Source organism: Patagioenas fasciata, chromosome W (genome assembly GCF_037038585.1).
Source record: "Patagioenas fasciata isolate bPatFas1 chromosome W, bPatFas1.hap1, whole genome shotgun sequence".
Classification (NCBI taxonomy): Eukaryota; Metazoa; Chordata; class Aves; order Columbiformes; family Columbidae; genus Patagioenas; species Patagioenas fasciata.
The window spans coordinates 7744785-7769173 of NC_092559.1; positions in this window are offsets into that span (position 1 = coordinate 7744785).

The window sequence follows — 24389 nt, forward strand, 5'->3', positions numbered from 1 at the left end:
TAGGTTTAGATTTGGGGTTAGGTTTAGATTTGGGGTTTAGATTTGGGGTTAGGTTTAGATTTGGGGTTAGGTTTAGATTTGGGTTTAGGGGTTGGGGTTAGGGGTTAGGGTTAGGTTTAGATTTGGGGTTAGGGGTTGGGGTTAGGGGTTGGGGTCAGGGGTTTGGGTTAGCTTTAGATTTGGGCTTAGGTTTAGATTTGGGGTTAAGGGTTGGGGTTAGGGGTTGGGGTTAGGGGTTGGGGTTAGGTTTGATTTGGGCTTAGGTTTGGATTTGGGATTAGGTTTAGATTCGGGGTTAGGGGTTGGGGTTAGGTTTAGATTTAAGGTTAGGTTTAGATTTGGGGTTAGGAGTTGGGGTTAGGTTTAGATTTGGGGTTAGGTTTAGATTTGGGGTTAGGGGTTGAGGTTAGGTTTAGATTTAGCGTTAGGTTTAGATTTGGGGTTAGGGCTTGGGGTTAGGTTTATATTTGGGGTTAGGTTTAGATTTAGGGTTGGGGTTGGGGTTAGGGGTTGGGGTTAGGTTTAGATTTGGGGTTAGGGGTTGGGGTTAGGGGTTGGGGTTAGGTTTAGATTTGGGGTTAGGGGTTGGGGTTCGGGGTTGGGGTTAGGGATTGGGATTAGGTTTAGATTTGGGAGTAGGTTTAGATTTGGGGTTAGGGCTTGGGGTTAGGTTTAGATTTGGGGTTAGGTTTAGATTTGGGGTTGGGGTTGGGGTTAGGGGTTGGGGTTAGGTTTAGATTTGGGGTGAGGGGTTGGGGTTAGGGGTTGGGGTTAGGGGTTGGGGTTAGGTTTAGATTTGGGGTTAGGTTTAGATTTGGGGTTAGGGGTTGGGGTTAGGTTTATATTTGGGGTTAGGTTTAGATTTGGGGTTAGGGGTTGGGATAAGGTTTAGATTTGGGTGTAGGTTTAGGTTTGGGTTTAGGGGTTGGGGTTAGGTTTAGATTTGGGGTTAGGTTTTGATTTGGGGTTAGGGGTTGAGGTTAGGTTTAGATTTGGGTTTAGGTGTTGGGGTTAGGTTTAGATTTGGGGTTAGGTTTAGATTTGGGTTAGGGGTTGGAGTTAGGTTTAGATTTGGGGTTAGGTTTAGATTTGGGGTTAGGTGTTGGGGTTAGGTTTAGATTTGGGGTTAGGTTTAGATTTGGGGTTTAGATTTGGGGTTAGGTTTAGATTTGGGTTTAGGGGTTGGGGTTAGGGATTAGGGTTAGGTTTAGATTTGGGGTTAGGGGTTGGGGTTAGGGGTTGGGGTCAGGGGTTTGGGTTAGCTTTAGATTTGGGGTTACGTTTATATTTGGGGTTAAGGGTTGGGGTTAGGGGTTGGGGTTAGGGGTTGGGGTTAGGTTTGATTTGGGGTTAGGTTTGGATTTGGGATTAGGTTTAGATTCGGGGTTAGGGGTTGGGGTTAGGTTTAGATTTGGGGTTAGGTTTAGATTTGGGGTTAGGGGTTGGGATAAGGTTTAGATTTGGGTGTAGGTTTAGGTTTGGGTTTAGGGGTTGGGGTTAGGTTTAGATTTGGGGTTAGGTTTTGATTTGGGGTTAGGGGTTGAGGTTAGGTTTAGATTTGGGTTTAGGTGTTGGGGTTAGGTTTAGATTTGGGGTTAGGTTTAGATTTGGGTTAGGGGTTGGAGTTAGGTTTAGATTTGGGGTTAGGTTTAGATTTGGGGTTAGGTGTTGGGGTTAGGTTTAGATTTGGGGTTAGGTTTAGATTTGGGGTTTAGATTTGGGGTTAGGTTTAGATTTGGGTTTAGGGGTTGGGGTTAGGGATTAGGGTTAGGTTTAGATTTGGGGTTAGGGGTTGGGGTTAGGGGTTGGGGTCAGGGGTTTGGGTTAGCTTTAGATTTGGGGTTACGTTTATATTTGGGGTTAAGGGTTGGGGTTAGGGGTTGGGGTTAGGGGTTGGGGTTAGGTTTGATTTGGGGTTAGGTTTGGATTTGGGATTAGGTTTAGATTCGGGGTTAGGGGTTGGGGTTAGGTTTAGATTTGGGGTTAGGTTTAGATTTGGGGTTAGGAGTTGGGGTTAGGTTTAGATTTGGGGTTAGGTTTAGATTTGGGGTTAGGGGTTGAGGTTAGGTTTAGATTTAGCGTTAGGTTTAGATTTGGGGTTAGGGGTTGGGGTTAGGTTTAGATTTGGGGTTAGGGCTTGGGGTTAGGTTTAGATTTGGGGTTAGGTTTAGATTTAGGGTTGGGGTTGGGGTTAGGGGTTGGGGTTAGGTTTAGATTTGGGGTTAGGGGTTGGGGTTAGGGGTTGGGGTTAGGTTTAGATTTGGGGTTAGGGCTTGGGGTTCGGGGTTGGGGTTAGGGATTGGGATTAGGTTTAGATTTGGGAGTAGGTTTAGATTTGGGGTTAGGGCTTGGGGTTAGGTTTAGATTTGGGGTTGGGGTTGGGGTTAGGGGTTGGGGTTAGGTTTAGATTTGGGGTTAGGGGTTGGGATTAGGTTTAGATTTGGGAGTAGGTTTAGATTTGGGGTTAGGGGTTGAGGTTAGGTTTAGATTTAGCGTTAGGTTTAGATTTGGGGTTAGGGGTTGGGGTTAGGGGTTGGGGTGAGGTTACATTTGGGGTTAGGGGTTGGGGTTCGGGGTTGGGGTTAGGGGTTGGGGTTAGGTTTAGATTTGGGGTTAGGGGTTGGGATTAGGTTTAGATTTGGGAGTAGGTTTAGATTTGGTTAGGTTTAGATTTGGGTTTAGGGGTTGGGGTTAGGGGTTAGGGTTAGGTTTAGATTTGGGGTTAGGGGTTGGGGTTAGGGGTTGGGGTCAGGGGTTTGGGTTAGCTTTAGATTTGGGGTTAGGTTTAGATTTGGGGTTAGGTTTATATTTGGGGTTAAGGGTTGGGGTTAGGGGTTGGGGTTAGGGGTTGGGGTTAGGTTTGATTTGGGGTTAGGTTTGGATTTGGGATTAGGTTTAGATTCGGGGTTAGGGGTTGGGGTTAGGTTTAGATTTGGGGTTAGGTTTAGATTTGGGGTTAGGAGTTGGGGTTAGGTTTAGATTTGGGGTTAGGTTTATATTTGGGGATAAGGGTTGGGGTTAGGGGTTGGGGTTAGGGGTTGGGGTTAGGTGTGATTTGGGGTTAGGTTTGGATTTGGGGTTAGGGGTTGGGGTTTTGTTTAGATTTGGGGTTATGTTTAAATTTGGGGTTAGGGTTTGGGGTTAGGTTTAGATTTGGGATTAGATTTAGATTCAGGGTTAGGGGTTGGGATTAGGTTTAGATTTGGGCTTAGGGGTTGGGGTTAGGGGTTGGGGTCAGGGGTTTGGGTTAGCTTTACATTTGGGGTTAGGTTTAGATTTGGGGTTAGGTTTATATTTGCGGATAAGGGTTGGGGTTAGGGGTTGGGGTTAGGGGTTGGGGTTAGGTGTGATTTCGGGTTAGGTTTGGATTTGGGGTTAGGGGTTCGGGTTAGGTTTAGATTTGGGATTAGATTTAGATTCAGGGTTAGGGGTTGGTGTTAGGTTTAGACTTGGGCTTAGGTTTAGATTTGGGGTTCGGAGTTGGGGTTAGGTTTAGATTTGGGGTTAGGTTTAGAATTGGGGTTAGGGGTTGAGGTTAGGTTTAGATTTAGCGTTAGGTTTAGATTTGGGGTTAGGGGTTGGGGTTACGTTTAGATTTGGGGTTAGGGCTTGGGGTTAGGTTTAGATTTGGGGTTAGGTTTAGATTTAGGGTTGGGGTTGGGGTTAGGGGTTGGGGTTAGGTTTAGATTTGGGGTTAGGGGTTGGGGTTAGGGGTTGGGGTTAGGTTTACATTAGGGGTTAGGGGTTGGGGTTCGGGCTTGGGGTTAGGGGTTGGGGTTAGGTTTAGATTTGGTGTTAGGGGTTGGGGTTAGGTTTAGATTTGGGGTTAGGGGTTGGGGTTAGGGGTTGGGGTTAGGTTTAGATTTGGGGTTAGGGGTTGGGGTTAGGTTTATATTTGGGGTTAGGTTTAGATTTGGGGTTAGGGGTTGGGATAAGGTTTAGATTTGGGTGTAGGTTTAGGTTTGGGTTTAGGGGTTGGGGTTAGGTTTAGATTTGAGGTTAGGTTTTGATTTGGGGTTAGGGGTTGAGGTTAGGTTTAGATTTGTGTTTAGGTGTTGGGGTTAGGTTTAGATTTGGGGTTAGGTTTAGATTTGGGTTAGGGGTTGGAGTTAGGTTTAGATTTGGGGTTAGGTTTAGATTTGGGGTTAGGTTTAGATTTAGGGTTAGGTTTAGATTTAGGGTTAGGTGTTGGGGTTAGGTTTAGATTTGGGGTTAGGTTTAGATTTGGGGTTTAGATTTGGGGTTAGGTTTAGATTTGGGGTTAGGTTTAGATTTGGGTTTAGGGGTTGGGGTTAGGGGTTAGGGTTAGGTTTAGATTTGGGGTTAGGGGTTGGGGTTAGGGGTTGGGGTCAGGGGTTTGGGTTAGCTTTAGATTTGGGCTTAGGTTTAGATTTGGGGTTAAGGGTTGGGGTTAGGGGTTGGGGTTAGGGGTTGGGGTTAGGTTTGATTTGGGCTTAGGTTTGGATTTGGGATTAGGTTTAGATTCGGGGTTAGGGGTTGGGGTTAGGTTTAGATTTAAGGTTAGGTTTAGATTTGGGGTTAGGAGTTGGGGTTAGGTTTAGATTTGGGGTTAGGTTTAGATTTGGGGTTAGGGGTTGAGGTTAGGTTTAGATTTAGCGTTAGGTTTAGATTTGGGGTTAGGGCTTGGGGTTAGGTTTATATTTGGGGTTAGGTTTAGATTTAGGGTTGGGGTTGGGGTTAGGGGTTGGGGTTAGGTTTAGATTTGGGGTTAGGGGTTGGGGTTAGGGGTTGGGGTTAGGTTTAGATTTGGGGTTAGGGGTTGGGGTTCGGGGTTGGGGTTAGGGATTGGGATTAGGTTTAGATTTGGGAGTAGGTTTAGATTTGGGGTTAGGGCTTGGGGTTAGGTTTAGATTTGGGGTTAGGTTTAGATTTGGGGTTGGGGTTGGGGTTAGGGGTTGGGGTTAGGTTTAGATTTGGGGTGAGGGGTTGGGGTTAGGGGTTGGGGTTAGGGGTTGGGGTTAGGTTTAGATTTGGGGTTAGGTTTAGATTTGGGGTTAGGGGTTGGGGTTAGGTTTATATTTGGGGTTAGGTTTAGATTTGGGGTTAGGGGTTGGGATAAGGTTTAGATTTGGGTGTAGGTTTAGGTTTGGGTTTAGGGGTTGGGGTTAGGTTTAGATTTGGGGTTAGGTTTTGATTTGGGGTTAGGGGTTGAGGTTAGGTTTAGATTTGGGTTTAGGTGTTGGGGTTAGGTTTAGATTTGGGGTTAGGTTTAGATTTGGGTTAGGGGTTGGAGTTAGGTTTAGATTTGGGGTTAGGTTTAGATTTGGGGTTAGGTGTTGGGGTTAGGTTTAGATTTGGGGTTAGGTTTAGATTTGGGGTTTAGATTTGGGGTTAGGTTTAGATTTGGGTTTAGGGGTTGGGGTTAGGGATTAGGGTTAGGTTTAGATTTGGGGTTAGGGGTTGGGGTTAGGGGTTGGGGTCAGGGGTTTGGGTTAGCTTTAGATTTGGGGTTACGTTTATATTTGGGGTTAAGGGTTGGGGTTAGGGGTTGGGGTTAGGGGTTGGGGTTAGGTTTGATTTGGGGTTAGGTTTGGATTTGGGATTAGGTTTAGATTCGGGGTTAGGGGTTGGGGTTAGGTTTAGATTTGGGGTTAGGGCTTGGGGTTAGGTTTAGATTTGGGGTTAGGTTTAGATTTAGGGTTGGGGTTGGGGTTAGGGGTTGGGGTTAGGTTTAGATTTGGGGTTAGGGGTTGGGGTTAGGGGTTGGGGTTAGGTTTAGATTTGGGGTTAGGGCTTGGGGTTCGGGGTTGGGGTTAGGGATTGGGATTAGGTTTAGATTTGGGAGTAGGTTTAGATTTGGGGTTAGGGCTTGGGGTTAGGTTTAGATTTGGGGTTGGGGTTGGGGTTAGGGGTTGGGGTTAGGTTTAGATTTGGGGTTAGGGGTTGGGATTAGGTTTAGATTTGGGAGTAGGTTTAGATTTGGGGTTAGGGGTTGAGGTTAGGTTTAGATTTAGCGTTAGGTTTAGATTTGGGGTTAGGGGTTGGGGTTAGGGGTTGGGGTGAGGTTACATTTGGGGTTAGGGGTTGGGGTTCGGGGTTGGGGTTAGGGGTTGGGGTTAGGTTTAGATTTGGGGTTAGGGGTTGGGATTAGGTTTAGATTTGGGAGTAGGTTTAGATTTGGTTAGGTTTAGATTTGGGTTTAGGGGTTGGGGTTAGGGGTTAGGGTTAGGTTTAGATTTGGGGTTAGGGGTTGGGGTTAGGGGTTGGGGTCAGGGGTTTGGGTTAGCTTTAGATTTGGGGTTAGGTTTAGATTTGGGGTTAGGTTTATATTTGGGGTTAAGGGTTGGGGTTAGGGGTTGGGGTTAGGGGTTGGGGTTAGGTTTGATTTGGGGTTAGGTTTGGATTTGGGATTAGGTTTAGATTCGGGGTTAGGGGTTGGGGTTAGGTTTAGATTTGGGGTTAGGTTTAGATTTGGGGTTAGGAGTTGGGGTTAGGTTTAGATTTGGGGTTAGGTTTATATTTGGGGATAAGGGTTGGGGTTAGGGGTTGGGGTTAGGGGTTGGGGTTAGGTGTGATTTGGGGTTAGGTTTGGATTTGGGGTTAGGGGTTGGGGTTTTGTTTAGATTTGGTGTTATGTTTAAATTTGGGGTTAGGGTTTGGGGTTAGGTTTAGATTTGGGATTAGATTTAGATTCAGGGTTAGGGGTTGGGATTAGGTTTAGATTTGGGCTTAGGGGTTGGGGTTAGGGGTTGGGGTCAGGGGTTTGGGTTAGCTTTACATTTGGGGTTAGGTTTAGATTTGGGGTTAGGTTTATATTTGCGGATAAGGGTTGGGGTTAGGGGTTGGGGTTAGGGGTTGGGGTTAGGTGTGATTTCGGGTTAGGTTTGGATTTGGGGTTAGGGGTTCGGGTTAGGTTTAGATTTGGGATTAGATTTAGATTCAGGGTTAGGGGTTGGTGTTAGGTTTAGACTTGGGCTTAGGTTTAGATTTGGGGTTCGGAGTTGGGGTTAGGTTTAGATTTGGGGTTAGGTTTAGAATTGGGGTTAGGGGTTGAGGTTAGGTTTAGATTTAGCGTTAGGTTTAGATTTGGGGTTAGGGGTTGGGGTTACGTTTAGATTTGGGGTTAGGGCTTGGGGTTAGGTTTAGATTTGGGGTTAGGTTTAGATTTAGGGTTGGGGTTGGGGTTAGGGGTTGGGGTTAGGTTTAGATTTGGGGTTAGGGGTTGGGGTTAGGGGTTGGGGTTAGGTTTACATTAGGGGTTAGGGGTTGGGGTTCGGGCTTGGGGTTAGGGGTTGGGGTTAGGTTTAGATTTGGTGTTAGGGGTTGGGGTTAGGTTTAGATTTGGGGTTAGGGGTTGGGGTTAGGGGTTGGGGTTAGGTTTAGATTTGGGGTTAGGTTTAGATTTGGGGTTAGGGGTTGGGGTTAGGTTTATATTTGGGGTTAGGTTTAGATTTGGGGTTAGGGGTTGGGATAAGGTTTAGATTTGGGTGTAGGTTTAGGTTTGGGTTTAGGGGTTGGGGTTAGGTTTAGATTTGAGGTTAGGTTTTGATTTGGGGTTAGGGGTTGAGGTTAGGTTTAGATTTGTGTTTAGGTGTTGGGGTTAGGTTTAGATTTGGGGTTAGGTTTAGATTTGGGTTAGGGGTTGGAGTTAGGTTTAGATTTGGGGTTAGGTTTAGATTTGGGGTTAGGTTTAGATTTAGGGTTAGGTTTAGATTTAGGGTTAGGTGTTGGGGTTAGGTTTAGATTTGGGGTTAGGTTTAGATTTGGGGTTTAGATTTGGGGTTAGGTTTAGATTTGGGGTTAGGTTTAGATTTGGGTTTAGGGGTTGGGGTTAGGGGTTAGGGTTAGGTTTAGATTTGGGGTTAGGGGTTGGGGTTAGGGGTTGGGGTCAGGGGTTTGGGTTAGCTTTAGATTTGGGCTTAGGTTTAGATTTGGGGTTAAGGGTTGGGGTTAGGGGTTGGGGTTAGGGGTTGGGGTTAGGTTTGATTTGGGCTTAGGTTTGGATTTGGGATTAGGTTTAGATTCGGGGTTAGGGGTTGGGGTTAGGTTTAGATTTAAGGTTAGGTTTAGATTTGGGGTTAGGAGTTGGGGTTAGGTTTAGATTTGGGGTTAGGTTTAGATTTGGGGTTAGGGGTTGAGGTTAGGTTTAGATTTAGCGTTAGGTTTAGATTTGGGGTTAGGGCTTGGGGTTAGGTTTATATTTGGGGTTAGGTTTAGATTTAGGGTTGGGGTTGGGGTTAGGGGTTGGGGTTAGGTTTAGATTTAGGTTTGGGGTTGGGGTTAGGGGTTGGGGTTAGGTTTAGATTTGGGGTTAGGGGTTGGGGTTAGGGGTTGGGGTTAGGTTTAGATTTGGGGTTAGGGGTTGGGGTTCGGGGTTGGGGTTAGGGATTGGGATTAGGTTTAGATTTGGGAGTAGGTTTAGATTTGGGGTTAGGGCTTGGGGTTAGGTTTAGATTTGGGGTTAGGTTTAGATTTGGGGTTGGGGTTGGGGTTAGGGGTTGGGGTTAGGTTTAGATTTGGGGTTAGGGGTTGGGATTAGGTTTAGATTTGGGAGTAGGTTTAGATTTGGGGTTAGGGGTTGAGGTTAGGTTTAGATTTAGCGTTAGGTTTAGATCTGGGGTTAGGGGTTGGGGTTAGGGGTTGGGGTTAGGTGACATTTGGGGTTAGGGGTTGGGGTTCGGGGTTGGGGTTAGGGGTTGGGGTTAGGTTTAGATTTGGGGTTAGGGGTTGGGATTAGGTTTAGATTTGGGAGTAGGTTTAGATTTGGGGTTAGGTTTAGATTTGGGTTTAGGGGTTGGGGTTAGGGGTTAGGGTTAGGTTTAGATTTGGGGTTAGGGGTTGGGGTTAGGGGTTGGGGTCAGGGGTTTGGGTTAGCTTTAGATTTGGGGTTAGGTTTAGATTTGGGTTTTAAGGTTGGGGTTAGGGGTTAGGGTTAGGTTTAGATTTGGGGTTAGGGGTTGGGGTTAGGGGTTGGGGTCAGGGGTTTGGGTTAGCTTTAGATTTGGGGTTAGGTTTAGATTTGGGGTTAGGGGTTGGGGTTTTGTTTAGATTCGGGGTTATGTTTAAATTTGGGGTTAGGGTTTGGGGTTAGATTTAGATTTGGGATTAGATTTAGATTCAGGGTTAGGGGTTGGTGTTAGGTTTAGACTTGGGGTTAGGTTTAGATTTGGGGTTAGGAGTTGGGGTTAGGTTTAGATTTGGGGTTAGGTTTAGAATTGGGGTTAGGGGTTGAGGTTAGGTTTAGATTTAGCGTTAGGTTTAGATTTGGGGTTAGGGGTTGGGGTTAGGTTTAGATTTGGGGTTAGGGCTTGGGGTTAGGTTTAGATTTGGGGTTAGGTTTAGATTTAGGGTTGGGGTTGGGGTTAGGGGTTGGGGTTAGGTTTAGATTTGGGGTTAGGGGTTGGGGTTAGGGGTTGGGGTTAGGTTTACATTAGGGGTTAGGGGTTGGGGTTCGGGGTTGGGGTTAGGGGTTGGGGTTAGGTTTAGATTTGGGGTTAGGGGTTGGGATTAGGTTTAGATTTGGGATTAGGTTTATATTTGGGGTTTAGATTTGGGGTTAGGTTTAGATTTGGGGTTAGGGGTTGGGGTTAGGTTTATATTTGGGGTTAGGTTTAGATTTGGGGTTAGGGGTTGGGATAAGGTTTAGATTGCGGTGTAGGTTTAGGTTTGGGTTTAGGGGTTGGGGTTAGGTTTAGATTTGGGGTTAGGTTTTGATTTGGGTTAGGGGTTGGAGTTAGGTTTAGATTTGGGGTTAGGTTTAGATTTAGGGTTAGGTTTAGATTTAGGGTTAGGTGTTGGGGTTAGGTTTAGATTTGGGGTTAGGTTTAGATTTGGGGTTTAGATTTGGGGTTAGGTTTAGATTTGGGGTTAGGTTTAGATTTGGGTTTAGGGGTTGGGGTTAGGGGTTAGGGTTAGGTTTAGATTTGGGGTTAGGGGTTGGGGTTAGGGGTTGGGGTCAGGGGTTTGGGTTAGCTTTAGATTTGGGGTTAGGTTTAGATTTGGGGTTAGGTTTATATTTGGGGTTAAGGGTTGGGTTTAGGGGTTGGGGTTAGGGGTTGGGGTTAGGTTTGATTTGGGGTTAGGTTTGGATTTGGGATTAGGTTTAGATTCGGGGTTAGGGGTTGGGGTTAGGTTTAGATTTGGGGTTAGGTTTAGATTTGGGGTTAGGAGTTGGGGTTAGGTTTAGATTTGGGGTTAGGTTTAGATTTGGGGTTAGGGGTTGAGGTTAGGTTTAGATTTAGCGTTACGTTTAGATTTGGGGTTAGGGGTTGGGGTTAGGTTTAGATTTGGGGTTAGGGCTTGGGGTTAGGTTTATATTTGGGGTTAGGTTTAGATTTAGGGTTGGGGTTGGGGTTAGGGGTTGGGGTTAGGTTTAGATTTGGGTTTAGGGGTTGGGGTTAGGGGTTGGGGTTAGGTTTAGATTTGGGGTTAGGGGTTGGGGTTCGGGGTTGGGGTTAGGGATTGGGATTAGGTTTAGATTTGGGAGTAGGTTTAGATTTGGGGTTAGGGCTTGGGGTTAGGTTTAGATTTGGTGTTAGGTTTAGATTTGGGGTTGGGGTTGGGGTTAGGGGTTGGGGTTAGGTTTAGATTTGGGGTTAGGGGTTGGGATTACGTTTAGTTTTGGGAGTAGGTTTAGATTTGGGGTTAGGGGTTGAGGTTAGGTTTAGATTTAGCGTTAGGTTTAGATTTGGGGTTAGGGGTTGGGGTTAGGGGTTGGGGTTAGGTTACATTTGGGGTTAGGGGTTGGGGTTCGGGGTTGGGATTAGGGGTTGGGGTTAGGTTTAGATTTGGGGTTAGGGGTTGGGATTAGGTTTAGATTTGGGAGTAGGTTTAGATTTAGGGTTGGGGTTGGGGTTAGGGGTTGGGGTTAGGTTTAGATTTGGGGTTAGGGGTTGGGGTTAGGGGTTGGGGTTAGGTTTAGATTTGGGGTTAGGGGTTGGGGTTCGGGGTTGGGGTTAGGGATTGGGATTAGGTTTAGATTTGGGAGTAGGTTTAGATTTGGGGTTAGGGCTTGGGGTTAGGTTTAGATTTGGTGTTAGGTTTAGATTTGGGGTTGGGGTTGGGGTTAGGGGTTGGGGTTAGGTTTAGATTTGGGGTTAGGGGTTGGGATTAGGTTTAGATTTGGGAGTAGGTTTAGATTTGGGGTTAGGGGTTGAGGTTAGGTTTAGATTTAGCGTTAGGTTTAGATTTGGGGTTAGGGGTTGGGGTTAGGGGTTGGGGTTAGGTTACATTTGGGGTTAGGGGTTGGGGTTCGGGGTTGGGATTAGGGGTTGGGGTTAGGTTTAGATTTGGGGTTAGGGGTTGGGATTAGGTTTAGATTTGGGAGTAGGTTTAGATTTGGGGTTAGGTTTAGATTTGGGTTTAGGGGTTGGGGTTAGGGGTTAGGGTTAGGTTTAGATTTGGGGTTAGGGGTTGGGGTTAGGGGTTGGGGTCAGGGGTTTGGGTTAGCTTTAGATTTGGGGTTAGGTTTAGATTTGGGGTTAGGTTTAGATTTGGGGTTAAGGGTTGGGGTTAGGGGTTGGGGTTAGGGGTTGGGGTTAGGTTTGATTTGGGGTTAGGTTTAGATTTGGGATTAGGTTTAGATTCGGGGTTAGGGGTTGGGGTTAGGGGTTGGGGTTAGGTTTACATTAGGGGTTAGGGGTTGGGGTTCGGGGTTGGGGTTAGGGGTTGGGGTTAGGTTTAGATTTGGGGTTAGGGGTTGGGATTAGGTTTAGATTTGGGATTAGGTTTATATTTGGGGTTTAGATTTGGGGTTAGGTTTAGATTTGGGTTTTGGGGTTGGGGTTAGGGGTTAGGGTTAGGTTTAGATTTGGGGTTAGGGGTTGGGGTTAGGGGTTGGGGTCAGGGGTTTGGGTTAGCTTTAGATTTGGGGTTAGCTTTAGATTTGGGGTTAGGTTTATATTTGGGGTTAAGGGTTGGGGTTAGGGGTTGGGGTTAGGGGTTGGGGTTAGGTGTGATTTGGGGTTAGGTTTGGATTTAGGGTTAGGGGTTGGGGTTTTGTTTAGATTTGGGGTTAGGTTTAAATTTGGGGTTAGGGTTTGGGGTTAGGTTTAGATTTGGGATTAGATTTAGATTCAGGGTTAGGGGTTGGTGTTAGGTTTAGACTTGGGGTTAGGTTTAGATTTGGGGTTAGGAGTTGGGGTTAGGTTTAGATTTGGGGTTAGGTTTAGAATTGGGGTTAGGGGTTGAGGTTAGGTTTAGATTTAGCGTTAGGTTTAGATTTGGGGTTAGGGGTTGGGGTTAGGTTTAGATTTGGGGTTAGGGCTTGGGGTTAGGTTTAGATTTGGGGTTAGGTTTAGATTTAGGGTTGGGGTTGGGGTTAGGGGTTGGGGTTAGGTTTAGATTTGGGGTTAGGGGTTGGGGTTAGGGGTTGGGGTTAGGTTTACATTAGGGGTTAGGGGTTGGGGTTCGGGGTTGGGGTTAGGGGTTGGGGTTAGGTTTAGATTTGGGGTTAGGGGTTGGGATTAGGTTTAGATTTGGGATTAGGTTTAGATTTGGGTTTAGGGGTAGGGGTTAGGGGTTGGGGTTAGGTTTAGATTTGGGGTTAGGTTTAGATTTGGGGTTAGGGGTTGGGATAAGGTTTAGATTTGGGTGTAGGTTTAGGTTTGGGTTTAGGGGTTGGGGTTAGGTTTAGATTTGGGGTTAGGTTTTGATTTGGGGTTAGGGGTTGAGGTTAGGTTTAGATTTGGGTTTAGGTGTTGGGGTTAGGTTTAGATTTGGGGTTAGGTTTAGATTTGGGTTAGGGGTTGGAGTTAGGTTTAGATTTGGGGTTAGGTTTAGATTTGGGTTAGGGGTTGGAGTTAGGTTTAGATTTGGGGTTAGGTTTAGATTTGGGGTTAGGTGTTGGGGTTAGGTTTAGATTTGGGGTTAGGTTTAGATTTGGGGTTTAGATTTGGGGTTAGGTTTAGATTTGGGTTTAGGGGTTGGGGTTAGGGATTAGGGTTAGGTTTAGATTTGGGGTTAGGGGTTGGGGTTAGGGGTTGGGGTCAGGGGTTTGGGTTAGCTTTAGATTTGGGGTTACGTTTATATTTGGGGTTAAGGGTTGGGGTTAGGGGTTGGGGTTAGGGGTTGGGGTTAGGTTTGATTTGGGGTTAGGTTTGGATTTGGGATTAGGTTTAGATTCGGGGTTAGGGGTTGGGGTTAGGTTTAGATTTGGGGTTAGGTTTAGATTTGGGGTTAGGAGTTGGGGTTAGGTTTAGATTTGGGGTTAGGTTTAGATTTGGGGTTAGGGGTTGAGGTTAGGTTTAGATTTAGCGTTAGGTTTAGATTTGGGGTTAGGAGTTGGGGTTAGGTTTAGATTTGGGGTTAGGTTTAGAATTGGGGTTAGGGGTTGAGGTTAGGTTTAGATTTAGCGTTAGGTTTAGATTTGGGGTTAGGAGTTGGGGTTAGGTTTAGATTTGGGGTTAGGTTTAGATTTGGGGTTAGGGGTTGGTGTTAGGTTTAGACTTGGGGTTAGGTTTAGATTTGGGGTTAGGAGTTGGGGTTAGGTTTAGATTTGGGGTTAGGTTTAGAATTGGGGTTAGGGGTTGAGGTTAGGTTTAGATTTAGCGTTAGGTTTAGATTTGGGGTTAGGGGTTGGGGTTAGGTTTAGATTTGGGGTTAGGGCTTGGGGTTAGGTTTAGATTTGGGGTTAGGTTTAGATTTAGGGTTGGGGTTGGGGTTAGGGGTTGGGGTTAGGTTTAGATTTGGGGTTAGGGGTTGGGGTTAGGGGTTGGGGTTAGGTTTACATTAGGGGTTAGGGGTTGGGGTTCGGGGTTGGGGTTAGGGATTGGGGTTAGGTTTAGATTTGGGGTTAGGGGTTGGGATTAGGTTTAAATTTGGGATTAGGTTTAGATTTGGGTTTAGGGGTAGGGGTTAGGGGTTGGGGTTAGGTTTAGATTTGGGGTTAGGGGTTGGGGTTAGGGGTTGGGGTTAGGGGTTGGGGTTAGGTTTAGATTTGGGGTTAGGTTTAGATTTGGGGTTAGGGGTTGGGGTTAGGTTTATATTTGGGGTTAGGTTTATATTTGGGGTTAGGGGTTGGGATAAGGTTTAGATTTGGGTGTAGGTTTAGGTTTGGGTTTAGGGGTTGGGGTTAGGTTTAGATTTGGGGTTAGGTTTTGATTTGGGGTTAGGGGTTGAGGTTAGGTTTAGATTTGGGTTTAGGTGTTGGGGTTAGGTTTAGATTTGGGGTTAGGTTTAGATTTGGGTTAGGGGTTGGAGTTAGGTTTAGATTTGGGGTTAGGTTTAGATTTGGGGTTAGGTGTTGGGGTTAGGTTTAGATTTGGGGTTAGGTTTAGATTTGGGGTTTAGATTTGGGGTTAGGTTTAGATTTGGGTTTAGGGGTTGGGGTTAGGGATTAGGGTTAGGTTTAGATTTGGGGTTAGGGGTTGGGGTTAGGGGTTGGGGTCAGGGGTTTGGGTTAGCTTTAGATTTGGGGTTACGTTTATATTTGGGGTTAAGGGTTGGGGTTAGGGGTTGGGGTTAGGGGTTGGGGTTAGGTTTGATTTGGGGTTAGGTTTGGATTTGGGATTAGGTTTAGATTCGGGGTTAGGGGTTGGGGTTAGGTTTAGATTTGGGGTTAGGTTTAGATTTGGGGTTAGGAGTTGGGGTTAGGTTTAGATTTGGGGTTAGGTTTAGATTTGGGGTTAGGGCTTGAGGTTAGGTTTAGATTTAGCGTTAGGTTTAGATTTGGGGTTAGGGGTTGGGGTTAGGTTTAGATTTGGGGTTAGGGCTTGGGGTTAGGTTTAGATTTGGGGTTAGGTTTAGATTTAGGGTTGGGGTTGGGGTTAGGGGTTGGGGTTAGGTTTAGATTTGGGGTTAGGGGTTGGGGTTAGGGGTTGGGGTTAGGTTTAGATTTGGGGTTAGGGCTTGGGGTTCGGGGTTGGGGTTAGGGATTGGGATTAGGTTTAGATTTGGGAGTAGGTTTAGATTTGGGGTTAGGGCTTGGGGTTAGGTTTAGATTTGGGGTTGGGGTTGGGGTTAGGGGTTGGGGTTAGGTTTAGATTTGGGGTTAGGGGTTGGGATTAGGTTTAGATTTGGGAGTAGGTTTAGATTTGGGGTTAGGGGTTGAGGTTAGGTTTAGATTTAGCGTTAGGTTTAGATTTGGGGTTAGGGGTTGGGGTTAGGGGTTGGGGTGAGGTTACATTTGGGGTTAGGGGTTGGGGTTCGGGGTTGGGGTTAGGGGTTGGGGTTAGGTTTAGATTTGGGGTTAGGGGTTGGGATTAGGTTTAGATTTGGGAGTAGGTTTAGATTTGGTTAGGTTTAGATTTGGGTTTAGGGGTTGGAGTTAGGGGTTAGGGTTAGGTTTAGATTTGGGGTTAGGGGTTGGGGTTAGGGGTTGGGGTCAGGGGTTTGGGTTAGCTTTAGATTTGGGGTTAGGTTTAGATTTGGGGTTAGGTTTATATTTGGGGTTAAGGGTTGGGGTTAGGGGTTGGGGTTAGGGGTTGGGGTTAGGTTTGATTTGGGGTTAGGTTTGGATTTGGGATTAGGTTTAGATTCGGGGTTAGGGGTTGGGCTTAGGTTTAGATTTGGGGTTAGGTTTAGATTTGGGGTTAGGAGTTGGGGTTAGGTTTAGATTTGGGGTTAGGTTTATATTTGGGGATAAGGGTTGGGGTTAGGGGTTGGGGTTAGGGGTTGGGGTTAGGTTTAGATTTGGGCTTAGGGGTTGGGGTTAGGGGTTGGGGTCAGGGGTTTGGGTTAGCTTTAGATTTGGGGTTAGGTTTAGATTTGGGGTTAGGTTTATATTTGGGGATAAGGGTTGGGGTTAGGGGTTGGGGTTAGGGGTTGGGGTTAGGTGTGATTTCGGGTTAGGTTTGGATTTGGGGTTAGGGGTTCGGGTTAGGTTTAGATTTGGGATTAGACTTAGATTCAGGGTTAGGGGTTGGTGTTAGGTTTAGACTTGGGGTTAGGTTTAAATTTGGGGTTCGGAGTTCGGGTTAGGTTTAGATTTGGGGTTAGGTTTAGAATTGGGGTTAGGGGTTGAGGTTAGGTTTAGATTTCGCGTTAGGTTTAGATTTGGGGTTAGGGGTTGGGGTTAGGTTTAGATTTGGGGTTAGGGCTTGGGGTTAGGTTTAGATTTAGGGTTAGGTTTAGATTTAGGGTTGGGGTTGGGGTTAGGGGTTGGGGTTAGGTTTAGATTTGGGGTTAGGGGTTGGGGTTAGGGGTTGGGGTTAGGTTTACATTAGGGGTTAGGGGTTGGGGTTCGGGGTTGGGGTTAGGGGTTGGGGTTAGGTTTAGATTTGGGGTTAGGGGTTGGGATTAGGTTTAGATTTGGGATTAGGTTTAGATTTGGGTTTAGGGGTAGGGGTTAGGGGTTGGGGTTAGGTTTAGATTTGGGGTTAGGGGTTGGGGTTAGGGGTTGGGGTTAGGTTTAGATTTGGGGTTAGGTTTAGATTTGGGGTTAGGGGTTGGGGTTAGGTTTATATTTGGGGTTAGGTTTAGATTTGGGGTTAGGGGTTGGGATAAGGTTTAGATTTGGGTGTAGGTTTAGCTTTGGGTTTAGGGGTTGGGGTTAGGTTTAGATTTGAGGTTAGGTTTTGATTTGGGGTTAGGGGTTGAGGTTAGGTTTAGATTTGTGTTTAGGTGTTGGGGTTAGGTTTAGATTTGGGGTTAGGTTTAGATTTGGGTTAGGGGTTGGAGTTAGGTTTAGATTTGGGGTTAGGTTTAGATTTGGGGTTAGGTTTAGATTTAGGGTTAGGTTTAGATTTAGGGTTAGGTGTTGGGGTTAGGTTTAGATTTGGGGTTAGGTTTAGATTTGGGGTTTAGATTTGGGGTTAGGTTTAGATTTGGGGTTAGGTTTAGATTTGGGTTTAGGGGTTGGGGTTAGGGGTTAGGGTTAGGTTTAGATTTGGGGTTAGGGGTTGGGGTTAGGGGTTGGGGTCAGGGGTTTGGGTTAGCTTTAGATTTGGGCTTAGGTTTAGATTTGGGGTTAAGGGTTGGGGTTAGGGGTTGGGGTTAGGGGTTGGAGTTAGGTTTGATTTGGGGTTAGGTTTGGATTTGGGATTAGGTTTAGATTCGGGGTTAGGGGTTGGGGTTAGGTTTAGATTTGGGGTTAGGTTTAGATTTGGGGTTAGGAGTTGGGGTTAGGTTTAGATTTGGGGTTAGTTTTAGATTTGGGGTTAGGGGTTGAGGTTAGGTTTAGATTTAGCGTTAGGTTTAGATTTGGGGTTAGGGCTTGGGGTTAGGTTTATATTTGGGGTTAGGTTTAGATTTAGGGTTGGGGTTGGGGTTAGGGGTTGGGGTTAGGTTTAGATTTGGGGTTAGGGGTTGGGGTTAGGGGTTGGGGTTAGGTTTAGATTTGGGGTTAGGGGTTGGGGTTCGGGGTTGGGGTTAGGGATTGGGATTAGGTTTAGATTTGGGAGTAGGTTTAGATTTGGGGTTAGGGCTTGGGGTTAGGTTTAGATTTGGGGTTAGGTTTAGATTTGGGGTTGGGGTTGGGGTTAGGGGTTGGGGTTAGGTTTAGATTTGGGGTTAGGGGTTGGGATTAGGTTTAGATTTGGGGTTAGGTTTAGATTTGGGGTTAGGGGTTGAGGTTAGGTTTAGATTTAGCGTTAGGTTTAGATCTGGGGTTAGGGGTTGGGGTTAGGGGTTGGGGTTAGGTGACATTTGGGGTTAGGGGTTGGGGTTCGGGGTTGGGGTTAGGGGTTGGGGTTAGGTTTAGATTTGGGGTTAGGGGTTGGGATTAGGTTTAGATTTGGGAGTAGATTTAGATTTGGGGTTAGGTTTAGATTTGGGTTTAGGGGTTGGGGTTAGGGGTTAGGGTTAGGTTTAGATTTGGGGTTAGGGGTTGGGGTTAGGGGTTGGGGTCAGGGGTTTGGGTTAGCTTTAGATTTGGGGTTAGGTTTAGATTTGGGTTTTAAGGTTGGGGTTAGGGGTTAGGGTTAGGTTTAGATTTGGGGTTAGGGGTTGGGGTTAGGGGTTGGGGTCAGGGGTTTGGGTTAGCTTTAGATTTGGGGTTAGGTTTAGATTTGGGGTTAGGGGTTGGGGTTTTGTTTAGATTTGGGGTTATGTTTAAATTTGGGGTTAGGGTTTGGGGTTAGGTTTAGATTTGGGATTAGATTTAGATTCAGGGTTAGGGGTTGGTGTTAGGTTTAGACTTGGGGTTAGGTTTAGATTTGGGGTTAGGAGTTGGGGTTAGGTTTAGATTTGGGGTTAGGTTTAGAATTGGGGTTAGGGGTTGAGGTTAGGTTTAGATTTAGCGTTAGGTTTAGATTTGGGGTTAGGGGTTGGGGTTAGGTTTAGATTTGGGGTTAGGGCTTGGGGTTAGGTTTAGATTTGGGGTTAGGTTTAGATTTAGGGTTCGGGTTGGGGTTAGGGGTTGGGGTTAGGTTTAGATTTGGGGTTAGGGGTTGGGGTTAGGGGTTGGGGTTAGGTTTACATTAGGGGTTAGGGGTTGGGGTTCGGGGTTGGGGTTAGGGGTTGGGGTTAGGTTTAGATTTGGGGTTAGGGGTTGGGATTAGGTTTAGATTTGGGATTAGGTTTATATTTGGGGTTTAGATTTGGGGTTAGGTTTAGATTTGGGTTAAGGGGTAGGGGTTAGGGGTTGGGGTTAGGTTTAGATTTGGGGTTAGGGGTTGGGGTTAGGGGTTGGGGTTAGGGGTTGGGCTTAGGGGTTGGGGTTAGGTTTAGATTTGGGGTTAGGTTTAGATTTGGGGTTAGGGGTTGGGGTTAGGTTTATATTTGGGGTTAGGTTTAGATTTGGGGTTAGGGGTTGGGATAAGGTTTAGATTGCGGTGTAGGTTTAGGTTTGGGTTTAGGGGTTGGGGTTAGGTTTAGATTTGGGGTTAGGTTTTGATTTGGGGTTAGGGGTTGCGGTTAGGTTTAGATTTGGGTTTAGGTGTTGGGGTTAGGTTTAGATTTGGGTTAGGGGTTGGAGTTAGGTTTAGATTTGGGGTTAGGTTTAGATTTGGGGTTAGGTTTAGATTTAGGGTTAGGTGTTGGGGTTAGGTTTAGATTTGGGGTTAGGTTTAGATTTGGGGTTTAGATTTGGGAGTAGGTTTAGATTTGGGGTTAGGTTTAGATTTGGGTTTAGGGGTTGGGGTTAGGGGTTAGGGTTAGGTTTAGATTTGGGGTTAGGGGTTGGGGTTAGGGGTTGGGGTCAGGGGTTTGGGTTAGCTTTAGATTTGGGGTTAGGTTTAGATTTGGGGTTAGGTTTATATTTGGGGTTAAGGGTTGGGTTTAGGGGTTGGGGTTAGGGGTTGGGGTTAGGTTTGATTTGGGGTTAGGTTTGGATTTGGGATTAGGTTTAGATTCGGGGTTAGGGGTTGGGGTTAGGTTTAGATTTGGGGTTAGGTTTAGATTTGGGGTTAGGAGTTGGGGTTAGGTTTAGATTTGGGGTTAGGTTTAGATTTGGGGTTGGGGCTTGGGGTTAGGTTTATATTTGGGGTTAGGTTTAGATTTAGGGTTGGGGTTGGGGTTAGGGGTTGGGGTTAGGTTTAGATTTGGGGTTAGGGGTTGGGGTTAGGGGTTGGGGTTAGGTTTAGATTTGGGGTTAGGGGTTGGGGTTCGGGGTTGGGGTTAGGGATTGGGATTAGGTTTAGATTTGGGAGTAGGTTTAGATTTGGGGTTAGGGCTTGGGGTTAGGTTTAGATTTGGTGTTAGGTTTAGATTTGGGGTTGGGGTTGGGGTTAGGGGTTGGGGTTAGGTTTAGATTTGGGGTTAGGGGTTGGGATTAGGTTTAGATTTGGGAGTAGGTTTAGATTTGGGGTTAGGGGTTGAGGTTAGGTTTAGATTTAGCGTTAGGTTTAGATTTGGGGTTAGGGGTTGGGGTTAGGGGTTGGGGTTAGGTTACATTTGGGGTTAGGGGTTGGGGTTAGGTTTAGATTTGGGGTTAGGGGTTGGGATTAGGTTTAGATTTGGGAGTAGGTTTAGATTTGGGGTTAGGTTTAGATTTGGGTTTAGGGGTTGGGGTTAGGGGTTAGGGTTAGGTTTAGATTTGGGGTTAGGGGTTGGGGTTAGGGGTTGGGGTCAGGGGTTTGGGTTAGCTTTAGATTTGGGGTTAGGTTTAGATTTGGGGTTACATTTATATTTGGGGTTAAGGGTTGGGGTTAGGGGTTGGGGTTAGGGGTTGGGGTTAGGTTTGATTTGGGGTTAGGTTTAGATTTGGGATTAGGTTTAGATTCGGGGTTAGGGGTTGGGGTTAGGGGTTGGGGTTAGGTTTACATTAGGGGTTAGGGGTTGGGGTTCGGGGTTGGGGTTAGGGGTTGGGGTTAGGTTTAGATTTGGGGTTAGGGGTTGGGATTAGGTTTAGATTTGGGATTAGGTTTATATTTGGGGTTTAGATTTGGGGTTAGGTTTAGATTTGGGTTTAGGGGTAGGGGTTAGGGGTTGGGGTTAGGTTTAGATTTGGGGTTAGGGGTTGGGGTTAGGGGTTGCGGTTAGGTTTAGATTTGGGGTTAGGTTTAGATTTGGGGTTAGGGGTTGGGGTTAGGTTTATATTTGGGGTTAGGTTTAGATTTGGGGTTAGGGGTTGGGATAAGGTTTAGATTTGGGTGTAGGTTTAGGTTTGGGTTTAGGGGTTGGGGTTAGGTTTAGATTTGGGGTTAGGATTTGATTTGGGGTTAGGGGTTGAGGTTAGGTTTAGATTTGGGTTTAGGTGTTGGGGTTAGGTTTAGATTTGGGATTAGGTTTAGATTTACGGTTAGGTTTAGATTTAGGGTTAGGTGTTGGGGTTAGGTTTAGATTTGGGGTTAGGTTTAGATTTGGGGTTTAGATTTGGGAGTAGGTTTAGATTTGGGGTTAGGTTTAGATTTGGGTTTAGGGGTTGGGGTTAGGGGTTAGGGTTAGGTTTAGATTTGGGGTTAGGGGTTGGGGTTAGGGGTTGGGGTCAGGGGTTTGGGTTAGCATTAGATTTGGGGTTAGGTTTAGATTTGGGGTTAGGTTTATATTTGGGGTTAAGGGTTGGGGTTAGGGGTTGGGGTTAGGGGTTGGGGTTAGGTTTGATTTGGGGTTAGGTTTGGATTTGGGATTAGGTTTAGATTCGGGGTTAGGGGTTGGGGTTAGGTTTAGATTTGGGGTTAGGTTTAGATTTGGGGTTAGGAGTTGGGGTTAGGTTTAGATTTGGGGTTAGGTTTAGATTTGGGGTTAGGGGTTGAGGTTAGGTTTAGATTTAGCGTTAGGTTTAGATTTGGGGTTAGGGGTTGTGGTTAGGTTTAGATTAAGCGTTAGGTTTAGATTTGGGGTTAGGGGTTGGGGTTAGGTTTAGATTTGGGGTTAGGGCTTGGGGTTAGGTTTAGATTTGGGGTTAGGTTTAGATTTAGGGTTGGGGTTGGGGTTAGGGGTTGGGGTTAGGTTAAGATTTAGGGTTGGGGTTGGGGTTAGGGGTTGGGGTTAGGTTTAGATTTGGGGTTAGGGGTTGGGGTTAGGGGTTGGGATTAGGTTTAGATTTGGGAGTAGGTTTAGATTTGGGGTTAGGGTTTGGGGTTAGGTTTAGATTTGGGGTTAGGTTTAGATTTGGGGTTGGGGTTGGGGTTAGGGGTTGGGGTTAGGTTTAGATTTGGGGTTAGGGGTTGGGGTTAGGTTTAGATTTGGGAGTAGGTTTAGATTTGGGGTTAGGGGTTGAGGTTAGGTTTAGATTTAGCGTTAGGTTTAGATTTGGGAGTAGGTTTAGATTTGGGGTTAGGGCTTGGGGTTAGGTTTAGATTTGGGGTTAGGTTTAGATTTGGGGTTGGGTTTGGGGTTAGGGTTTGGGGTTAGGTTACATTTGGGGTTAGGGGTTGGGGTTAGGTTTAGATTTGGGGTTAGGGGTTGGGATTAGGTTTAGATTTGGGAGTAGGTTTAGATTTGGGGTTAGGTTTAGATTTGGGTTTAGGGGTTGGGGTTAGGGGTTAGGGTTAGGTTTAGATTTGGGGTTAGGGGTTGGGGTTAGGGGTTGGGGTCAGGGGTTTGGGTTAGCTTTAGATTTGGGGTTAGTCTTAGATTTGGGGTTACGTTTATATTTCGGGTTAAGGGTTGGGGTTAGGGGTTGGGGTTAGGGGTTGGGGTTAGGTTTGATTTGGGGTTAGGTTTGGATTTGGTATTAGGTTTAGATTCGGGGTTAGGGGTTGGGGTTAGGTTTAGATTTGGGGTTAGGTTTAGATTTGGGGTTAGGAGTTGGGGTTAGGTTTAGATTTGGGGTTAGGTTTATATTTGGGGATAAGGGTTGGGGTTAGGGGTTGGGGTTAGGGGTTGGGGTTAGGTGTGATTTGGGGTTAGGTTTGGATTTGGGGTTAGGGGTTGGGGTTTTGTTTAGATTTGGGGTTATGTTTAAATTTGGGGTTAGGGTTTGGGGTTAGGTTTAGATTTGGGATTAGATTTAGATTCAGGGTTAGGGGTTGGTGTTAGGTTTAGACTTGGGGTTAGGTTTAGATTTGGGGTTAGGAGTTGGTGTTAGGTTTAGACTTAGGGTTAGGTTTAGATTTGGGGTTAGGAGTTGGGGTTAGGTTTAGATTTGGGGTTAGGGCTTGGGGTTAGGTTTAGATTTGGGGTTAGGTTTAGATTTAGGGTTGGGGTTGGGGTTAGGGGTTGGGGTTAGGTTTAGATTTGGGGTTAGGGGTTGGGGTTAGGGGTTGGGGTTAGGTTTAGATTTGGGGTTAGGGCTTGGGGTTCGGGGTTGGGGTTAGGGGTTGGGGTTAGGTTTAGATTTGGGGTTAGGGGTTGGGGTTAGGGGTTGGGGTTAGGTTTAGATTTGGGGTTAGATTTCGATTTGGGGTTAGGGGTTGGGGTTAGGTTTAGATTTGGGGTTAGGTTTAGATTTGGGGTTAGGGGTTGGGATAAGGTTTAGATTTGGGTTTAGGTTTAGGTTTGGGTTTAGGGGTTGGGGTTAGGTTTAGATTTGGGATTAGGTTTTGATTTGGGGTTAGGGGTTGAGGTTAGTTTTAGGTTTGGGTTTAGGTGTTGGGGTTAGGTTTAGATTTGGGGTTAGGTTTAGATTTGGGGTTAGGGGCTGGAGTTAGGTTTAGATTTGGGGTTAGGTTTAGATTTGGGGTTAGGTTTAGATTTAGGGTTAGGTTTAGATTTAGGGTTAGGTTTTGGGGTTAGGTTTAGATTTGGGGTTAGGTTTAGATTTGGGGTTTAGATTTGGGGTTAGGTTTAGATTTGGGGTTAGGTTTAGATTTGTGTTTAGGGGTTGGGGTTAGGGGTTAGGGTTAGGTTTAGATTTGGGTTTAGGGGTTGGGGTTAGGGGTTGGCGTCAGGGGTTTGGGTTAGCTTTAGATTTGGGGTTAGGTTTAGATTTGGGGTTAGGTTTATATTTGGGGTTAAGGGTTGGGGTTAGGGGTTGGGGTTAGGGGTTGGGGTTAGGTTTGATTTGGGGTTAGGTTTGGATTTGGGATTAGGTTTAGATTCGGGGTTAGGGGTTGGGGTTAGGTTTAGATTTGGGGTTAGGTTTAGATTTGGGGTTAGGAGTTGGGGTTAGGTTTAGATTTGGGGTTAGGTTTAGATTTGGGGTTAGGGGTTGAGGTTAGGTTTAGATTTAGCGTTAGGTTTAGATTTGGGGTTAGGGGTTGTGGTTAGGTTTAGATTAAGCGTTAGGTTTAGATTTGGGGTTAGGGGTTGGGGTTAGGTTTAGATTTGGGGTTAGGGCTTGGGGTTAGGTTTAGATTTGGGGTTAGGTTTAGATTTAGGGTTGGGGTTGGGGTTAGGGGTTGGGGTTAGGTTTAGATTTAGGGTTGGGGTTGGGGTTAGGGGTTGGGGTTAGGTTTAGATTTGGGGTTAGGGGTTGGGGTTAGGGGTTGGGATTAGGTTTAGATTTGGGAGTAGGTTTAGATTTGGGGTTAGGGTTTGGGGTTAGGTTTAGATTTGGGGTTAGGTTTAGATTTGGGGTTGGGGTTGGGGTTAGGGGTTGGGGTTAGGTTTAGATTTGGGGTTAGGGGTTGGGGTTAGGTTTAGATTTGGGAGTAGGTTTAGATTTGGGGTTAGGGGTTGAGGTTAGGTTTAGATTTAGCGTTAGGTTTAGATTTGGGAGTAGGTTTAGATTTGGGGTTAGGGCTTGGGGTTAGGTTTAGATTTGGTGTTAGGTTTAGATTTGGGGTTGGGTTTGGGGTTAGGGTTTGGGGTTAGGTTACATTTGGGGTTAGGGGTTGGGGTTCGGGGTTGGGGTTAGGGGTTGGGGTTAGGTTTAGATTTGGGGTTAGGGGTTGGGATTAGGTTTAGATTTGGGAGTAGGTTTAGATTTGGGGTTAGGTTTAGATTTGGGTTTAGGGGTTGGGGTTAGGGGTTAGGGTTAGGTTTAGATTTGGGGTTAGGGGTTGGGGTTAGGGGTTGGGGTCAGGGGTTTGGGTTAGCTTTAGATTTGGGGTTAGGCTTAGATTTGGGGTTACGTTTATATTTCGGGTTAAGGGTTGGGGTTAGGGGTTGGGGTTAGGGGTTGGGGTTAGGTTTGATTTGGGGTTAGGTTTGGATTTGGGATTAGGTTTAGATTCGGCGTTAGGGGTTGGGGTTAGGTTTAGATTTGGGGTTAGGTTTAGATTTGG